The sequence below is a fragment of the Dendrobates tinctorius genome, unplaced genomic scaffold (assembly GCF_039654945.1).
Source record: "Dendrobates tinctorius isolate UK_male_01 unplaced genomic scaffold, ASM3965494v1 ptg000366l, whole genome shotgun sequence".
Classification (NCBI taxonomy): domain Eukaryota; kingdom Metazoa; phylum Chordata; class Amphibia; order Anura; family Dendrobatidae; genus Dendrobates; species Dendrobates tinctorius.
This window is the reverse complement of record NW_027362032.1, coordinates 4064623-4073597: the sequence shown is the minus strand read 5'-3', so window position 1 is coordinate 4073597 and position 8975 is coordinate 4064623.

Sequence of the window (8975 nt, the reverse complement as noted above, 5' to 3'; positions counted from 1 at the left end):
TTAGATAGTATTAGGTGTAAAGTGCTTCTCCTCTGGTTGGATTCTGAACCAATTGTGAAAGATAATTATTCTTGGCTATTAGCAGAAACCTGTCGCCTTTATGGGTTTCGCAGGTCTCAGTTTCCCAGTTAATATCCGGGTAAAGTCCCCCATAACAAGGACCTCTTTATGGGTTGCAGCTTCATCTATCTGCCTTAGTAGTAAACTTTCCATGATTTCTGTTATATTTGGGGGTTTGTAACAGACCCCAATGAGAATTTTGTTACTATTTTTCCCTCCATGTATTTCGACCCATATGGACTCGACATCCTCATTCCCTTCGCGAATATCCTCCCTCAAAGTCGAATTTAGACTTTACATAAAGACAAACCCTTCCTCCTCCTCTCCGATTTTTATGAACCTTTCTAAACAGACTGTAACCCTGTAAGGTACCTGCCCGGTCATAGCTTTCATCTAACCATGTCTCGGTTATTCCCACTATGTCATAGTTACTTGTAGATATTTCTACTTCTAGTTCTTCCATCTCCTCCCTGTGGATTGTTTTAGAAATTTTCTTACCTTCCTTCCAAGTATGTTGTCTTGGATCTTTGCCGCACCTCACATCATTCATCAGTATCATTTCTGGCTTCATGTTTGTGTCTAACGTTTTTCTTCCCGTCCCCTCTTCTTCTAGTTTAACGTGAGTGTAGTGAGTCTTCTGGCGAATGTGTGTTTCCCAAGTTTGTTGAGGTGTAGTCCGTCTCTGGTGAGGAGTCCGTCGTACAGGTAATTCACTCCGTGGTCCAGGAATCCGAATCCTTGTTGTCTTCACCATCGTCTTAGCCAGTTCGCATCAAGGATCCTGTTCCATCTGGTGCCATGCCAGTCTACTGGAAGGATAGAAGAAAAAACTACCTGTGCATCCAGTTCCTTTACTTACTTCCCCAACTTTTCAAAGTCCCTGCAGATTGTCGGTAGGTCCTTCCTTGCCGTGTCATTGGTGCCAACATTGTGATCAAACTAAAGGAACAAAATAGCGCAATAGGGTCTTATCCGAGTTATATCCAGAAGAAAAAATTAGAATTTACTCACCCTTTTCAGGAGAGGTTCAGGCATGTAGGATCAGTAGTCTGCTTGCTGCACGTCCAAAGGTCAGCTCTGCGACTGCTTAAAGCTTCAGATTATGGAATAAATTCATGGACTTCTGTGCGCTGCCAGATAAATTCACTAATCCAGTTTGTGAGAAAGATTAACCGTTTATTTCCCAATGCGTTTCAAAGTGTATACCACTTCTTCAGGGGATGACATACATGATCAGATAGAACTGTCACAGATTATATACAACCAGGATTCAAAAATTGGCGCCAATGATCACATGTCATCTTTGACATTTGTACTAGATGACGTGATCATTGGCGCCAATTTTTGAATCCTGGTTGTATATAATCTGTGACAGTTCTATCTGATCATATATGTCATCCCCTGAAGAAGAAGTGGTATACACTTTGAAACGCGTTGGGAAATAAACGGTTAATCTTTCTCACAAACTGGATTGGTGAATTTATCTGGCAGCGCACAGAAGTCCATGAATTTATTGGTGCCAACATGTATCAGAAGAAATGGGTGGACGCCCCTGGAACTGATGAGCTTTGGTATCCTATCAGTCACATCCTTGATCTTCGCACCTGGGAGCCAGCATACTTCTCTTGCAGTTATGTTCGGTCTGCAGATGGCTGCCTCTGTGCCTCTCAGTAATGAGTCTCCCACCACTACCACTCTTCTTCGCTGTACTTTTTGTTGTCACTTCTGGGTGTTGCTGTGTGCCCTTTTCTTTGCTTGCTGGTGGTGCCTCATCCTTAGGTGTGCCATCTTCGTCCTCCACAAGGCCTTGGTATCGGATTGTCAGTTGAGTGGTTGGTGATGTCTCTATGGTCTTCTTGCTTCTTTTCATCACATCCTCCCATTCGTCTGCTTTTGGAGGTTCTCTGACACTTTCTTCACCTTCTGTGACCCGTAGAGATGCTTCTGTTCTGTCTAGGAAGTCTTCATTTTCTTTGAGTTTCAAAGTTGCAATTCTTTTTTCCAGACTGCGCACCTTTTCTTCTAAAAGGGCCACTAGTCTACACTTCTGGCAGGTGAAGTTGGATTCTTCTTCTGGTTGATCTGTGAACATGTAGCACATGTTGCAGTTCACCATGTAGGTTTTCACATCTGCCATGTTGCTCCTAGATCCTGCTGACTTGCTGTGTGCCTTCCTTCTTGTGCAATCTATTGTGTGTAACCTTCTTGTGTAATCTACTCAATCAGCCAAGCTGTCTTGCAATAATGTCCTAGAGGCAAAAATTGGCGATTCTTTCCAAGCAACTGGTCCCGACTGTACCCAACGATCTTCTTGCTTAGGGAGACTCTTCGCTTTTCCCAGAAGGCACCTGGAATATGCAAATTATCTTCCTCAAGCTTCAATCCCTGGTTTGGCGATGCTTTCCAAGCAGCTGGTCCCGACTGTACCCAACAATCTTCTTGCTTAGGAAGACTCTTCGCTTTTCCCAGAAGGCACCTGGAATATGCAAATTATCTTCCTCAAGCTTCCATCCTTGGTTTGGCGATGCTGTCCAAGCAGCTGGTCCCGACTGTACCCAACGATCTTCTTGCTTAGGGAGACTCTTCGCTTTTCCCAGAAGGCACCTGGAATATGCAAATTATCTTCCTCAAGCTTCAATCCCTGGTTTGGCGATGCTTTCCAAGCAGCTGGTCCCGACTGTACCCATCGATCTTCTTGCTTATGGAGACTTTGCTTTTCCTAGAAGGCACCTGGAATATGCAAATTATCTTCCTCAAGCTTCAATCCCTGCATTCATTCATGTTCAGAATGTGGGAAATGTTTTAAACGGAAAATAGATCTTGATAGCCATCAAAGAACCCACACGGGAGAAGCCATTTTCCTGTTCAGAATGTGCGAAATGTTTCAGCCAGAAATGGAATCTTGATGAACACCAAAGAACTCACACAGGGGAGAAGCCTTTTTCATGTTCAGAATGTGGGAAATGTTTTAACCAGAAAGCGCTTCTTGTTAAACATCAGAGCAGTCACAAAGAGGAGAAGCCTTTTTCATTTTCTTAATATGGGAAATATTTTACTTGGAAATCAGCTGTTAATAAACATCAGAGACGTCACATAGTGGAGAAGCCTTTTTTATGTTCATAATGTTGGAATAGTTTTAACCAAATTTGAATTTTCTTAAATGGGTTGTCTCTTATCATTTGCTGACAAAAGGATAAAACTAAACTATTAATTCCAAATGTAAAACTATACCTATAATTCTCCCCCTGAAGGTTAGTCAGTAGGTGACTAATAGAAAAAACATGAACCCCACAGTTCAGTATATAGGGTGAGGTGATGTATACACACCCACTCTTCAAGCCTCTCATTTTTAAGGGTTTCATTGTCCTCACCAAAGGCGACTCATCAGGAGACGTTAATATTGATCTACATTCAAGAGAAACTAGACAAAAAAAACTAAAATTATGTGTCATGTTATCCGAAACAGAAAACTAGCCACATATTGGCAGATCCCAGACCTCAAACTATATACTTCATAAGTTTATAAGCCACTCCAGTGTTAGGAATAGATAGTATGTGAGAGTGAGTGTCAGCTTGTGAGTGTGAGCGTGTGTCAGCATGTGAGCGTTGGCGTGAGTGTAAGCCAATCACATCGGTGGTTATTGCTTATACCAGCCATTTCCTGTCCAGGTTCATGTTATTGGCGTGACACCTAATAGTGGTGGGGACATACCCCTGATGGCTTATTGGTGTAAACCGAACGACCTGGGGCAAATGCCAATCAGAGGTCACAGGGAGCGAGTATACCCCACGTGGGTAATTGTATCTGTGACGCCCCCGGGTGGTGTGTCATGTGCAGGATCCAGGAAACAGCGTTACACGCTATCCCGGGTAACTCCGCCTCCAGGCACCTCCGATTGGATGGAGTCACCAAGGGAGAGTGACCGGAATGATGCTGGATGGACTCGTTGCCATGGAGAGCATTTAGCATCCCCAGTGAAGCAGGAGGTTCAGGATGAATGCCTGTTGGTAAGTCCAAGATGAATAATGCTGCATAGAGCCATCTGGTAGCGATCAATCAGGTAAAGTGATAGTGAGGTGAGTCCGGAAACAAAACAATGCATGTGAAAAGTGCCAAATGTGACATCACCAAGTGACCAGTGAAAGTGCAACTGTGCAACGGATAAGAAAAGAGAATAAAAAGAGATATGGTAAAGATATTGTCATGCCCGCCATGGCTGTTATGCCGCATGACCCCTGGAGCAGTGTGCACGCGCACCGAACTGTTGTGCACGCGCACCGAACTGTCATGCCCGCCATGTCTGGTATGCCGCATGACTCCTGGAGCAGTGTGCACGTGCACCAAACTATCATGCCCGTTATGTCTTATGCTGCAAGATCCCTGGAGCAGCGTGCACACGCACCTCATGACTGTTGTGCTGCAAGATTCCTGGAGCAGTGTGCACGCGCGCCTCATCTCATGGCTGCCTGCCATTGCCAGTGCGCATGTGTGCTTTACCTCGTGGCTGCACGTCGTTGCTGTGTGGCCATCCGTCTCTGCTCTGCCTGCAGCTGTCCTCTGTGATCCTGGAGACCCTGACCATGTGACCTTTCCTATGGTCCAGCACAGTCTGATCCAGCAATCCTCTCTGTTCCTGGAGACTCTGACCATGTGACCTTCTCTATGGTCCAGCACAGTCTGACCCAGCTATCCTCTCTATGGTCCTGGAGGACTCTACCATGTGGTCCTCTCTATGGTCTTGGAGGACTCGACCATGTGATCCTCTTTATGATCCTGGAGGATCTGAACCGGAAGTCCTCCCCGGTCCTGACCCGGAAGTGCTATATCAGACCGCCCCTTCCTATGGTCGGGGCCTGAGTATCATGTTGCTTCCCTACATGGCTGCATGGTCTGCTCGGTCGCTCCCTGTATTCTGTGCCCCTGCACTCTGCCCTGTTGTGTGTCTCTGCACACGCTCTGTGCTTGTTCTCTGCCTCTTGTCCCATGCCTTGTCTAGTGTTGTCTTTTGCGTCATGTTTTGTTCTTGCTATGCTTTGCCTTATAGTCCTTCCTATGTTCTCTGCTTTTGCCTGTTTTTTGCCATGTCTTGTCCTTGCTATTCTTGGACATGTAGTACTTCGTATGTTCTCTGCCTTTGCCTGTTTCGCCATGTCTGGCCTTTGCTATTCTGAGCCTTGTAGTACCTCCACGTTCTCTGTCTCTGCCTGGTTTTCCTTACTCTGCCCTATGGTGCTCTCTTGCACATTTCCAGGCTAGTCTCAAGGCTCTGCCTTGACCCGCTCTGGGCTTCGGCCTACGCTCCGCTGCTAGTCCTATACTCTCTCTGACCGGCTCTGTGCTTCTGCCTATGTTCCGCTCCTTGTTCTGTGCCTTGCCTTGCTTCTTGCTTTGCTTTGTTTCTTCGAGTGCCCTTTGCACACGCCTGGCCTTTCTAGCCTCCTGTCTGTGCCTCAGCCGTGCCCGCCTGCTTGTGCATCAGCCGTGCTCGTCAGCCAGTGACAGCTGTGTCGCCTGTTATGCCTCTGCCTGGTTCGCCTCAGTCTTGCCCAGCTGTCTGTGCCTCAGTCCGATCAGCTAGCCAGTGCCTCAGCTATGCTCTCTGTGCTTCCTTGCACCCACGCTGTCTGCACTGGGCATTGCGTGCCTTCTTAGCACGCGCAGGCCATAGCCTGCTCCTTGGCATACCTCCCCGTGCTACTCTAAAAGTACGCACAGGTCTTGACATGTACCCTATCGTGCCCTCTTGCACGTACAGGCTCTAGCCTGAACCATGTCGTGCCCTCTTGCAGGTATAGGCCCTAGCGTGAACCCTGTCATGCCCTCTTGCACGCACAGGCCCTAGCCCGAACCCTGGCATGTCTCCTAGCACGCGCAGTCCCTTGCCTTAGCCTGAACCCTGGCGTGCCTCCTAGCACTTGCAGGCCCTTGCCTTAGCCTGAACCCTGGCGTGCCCTTCTGCACATGCAGGATCTCAGACTTTGAACCCTGGCGTGTTCCCTACACACGCACCGTGTCTTGTACTTTGAACTTTGTACCTTGGCGTGTCCCCTACACTTGCACCTTGCCCCTGGTGTGCCCCTAGCACACACCCTGCCTGGAACCTTGCCTTGGACCTTGGTGTGTTCCCTAACACGCACCCTGTCTCGACCTCTGTCGTGCCTCCTTGCCTGAACCCTGCTTTGCCTGCCGGATGCCCGGTACCTGCCAGAGAGCGTAAGCCTGACGACAGCGGCCTGATGTCCAGAGATGATGTCCGCAGCCTGATGCCCTGATCCTGTTGATCGTTGCCAGCTGTCTGGAGTCCGATGCCATCGAGCCCTTGCCTGTACCCAGGCGTGCCACCTGGCACGTACCATGCCATGGACCTTGGCGTGCCCATGCACGCACCTTGCTGTGTTTTTCCTGTTATCACGTTTTGCACCTGATGTTACCCTGAGTTCGCCTTAAGATACCTTGAATTCATGTCTTGCCTTGTTTCCTGCACATCCTTTGTCATCAGACACTCTCACTTAGTGTCTACCTGAGCCGGCCGTCTGGTTCCAGCAGTCATGGTGGCTCACCCCCTTGGTCTTGCCCCTGACACTCCCTGTATAGGGGGTGGTTCCTCACAAGGTCAGCTCGCCCTAGGTGCCACGACCCAGAGGGTCCACTCTAAAGAAAACGACTCAGAGTAAGCTGACTTCGTCATAAATATAAAGATAAAAGCAGCTTAAAAAACAGTGATGGATAATAAAATATATGGAAAAGTGTTTGTTGTGAAGTGTATACACTCATAAAAAAGGTTTTCATTAAAATATAGAAATATAAATACGGTAAGTAAATCAGTATTAGGATGTGTAACAAAGAGATATGATAATTTATTAAGAAAATGTAATGAACAATGAATGAAGTAAATAATCGTGAATGAAGTTGTTATTAAAAATATAATTAAATCCCAGAACCTGATATACTCTAGTTCCCGATATATATGGGCTTATACACTGCTCAAAAAAATAAATGGAACGCTAAAATACCACATCCTAGATATCTCTGAATGAAATATTCCAGTTGCAAATTTTTATTCATTGCATAGTGGAATGTGTTCAGAACAATAAAACATATCAATTATCAATGTAAATCAAAATGAATATCCCATGGATGTCTGGATTTGGAATGATACTCAAAATCAAAGTGGAAAATAAAATTACAGGCTGATCCAACTTTAGTGGAAATGTATCATGATAAGGAAAAGATGTTCAGTAGTGTGTGTGGCCTCCACGTGCCTGTATGACCTCCATACAATGCCTGGGCATGCTCCTGATGAGGCGGCAGATGGTCTCCTGAGGGATCTCCTCCCAGGCTTGGACTAAAGCATCCTCCAACTCCTGGACAGTCTGTGGTGCAACGTGATGGTGGATGGAGCGAGACATGATGTCCCAGATGCGCTCAATTGGATTCAGGTCTGAGGAACGTGCAGGCCAGTACCTAGCTTCAATGCCTTTATCTTGCAGGAACTGCTGACACACTCCAGCCACATGAGGTCTGGCATTGTGCCACATTAGGAACCCAGGGCCAACCGCACCAGCATATGGTCTCATAAGGGGTCTGAGGTCTCATCTCGGTACCTAATGGCAGTCAGGCTACCTCTGGTGAGCACATGGAGGGCTGTGCAGCTCTCCAAAGAAAAGCCACTTCAAACCATTTCTGACCCACTGCCAAACCGGTCATGCTGAAGGATGTTGCAGGCAGCAGATCGCTCTCCATGGCGTCTCCAGTCTCTGTCACGTCTGTCACATGTGCTCAGTGTGAACCTGCTTTCATCTGTGAAGAGCACAGGGTGCCAGAGGCGAATTTGCCAATCCTGGTGTTCTGTGGCAAATGCCAAGCATCCTGCATGTTGTTGGACTGTGAGCACAACCCCATCTGTGGACGTTGGGCACTCAGACCATCCTCATGGAGTCGATTTCTAACCATTTGTGCAGACACATGCACATTTGTGGCCTGCTGGAGGTCATTTTGCAGGGCTCTGGCAGTGCTCCTCCTGTTCCTCCTTGCACAAAGGCAGAGGTAGCGGTCCTGCAGCTGGGTTGTTGCCCTGCTACGGCCCCCTCCATGTCTCCTGGTATACTGGCCTGTCTCCTGATAGCGCCTCCATCCTCTGGATACTACGCTGACAGACACAGCAAACCTTCTTGCCACAGCTCGCATTGATGTGCCATCCTGGATGAGCTGCACTACCTGAGTAACTTGTGCGGGTTGTAGAGTCCATCTCATGCTACCATGAGTGTGAAAGCGCAACCAACATTCAAAAGTGACCAAAACATCAGCCAGAAAGCATTGGTACTGAGATGTGATCTGTGGTCCCCACCTGCAGAACCACTCCTTTATTGAGGGTGTCTTGATAATTGCCAATAATTTCCATCTGTTGTCTATTCCATTTGCACAAGAGCATGTGAAATTGATTGTCATCAGTGTTGCTTTCTAAGTGGACAGGTTGATGTCACAGAAGTTTGATTTACTTGGAGTTATATTCTGTTGTTTAATCAGCATAAACCGTGGCAGCATGAGGAAAACAGAACATTCTTACAGCAGACAACAATGAATCTTCATAGTGGAGCTCTGCACCTTTAGCCCTGTGGTCACACAGGCTATGCTTTATCTAGCCATCAGGCTATACAGTCTCTCAGTTAATCTTCCCTGTCTGGGTTACCTTTTAGCTGCTTCACACTTCAGACGTTCATTCCCTCTCCTTGGAACTGTCTGCCATTATACACAGCGAGTGAAAAAGACCAGCTCACCTGTCCTGGCTAATGGCGATGCAAGGAGGCTCGGATTCCGTGTAAACACACGTGAAAACGGTCCAAAAGAAAAAAATATCCAGCTTCGAAACATGCAAAAAATTTATTGAAGGCATAAGAACAGAGATACACGGACA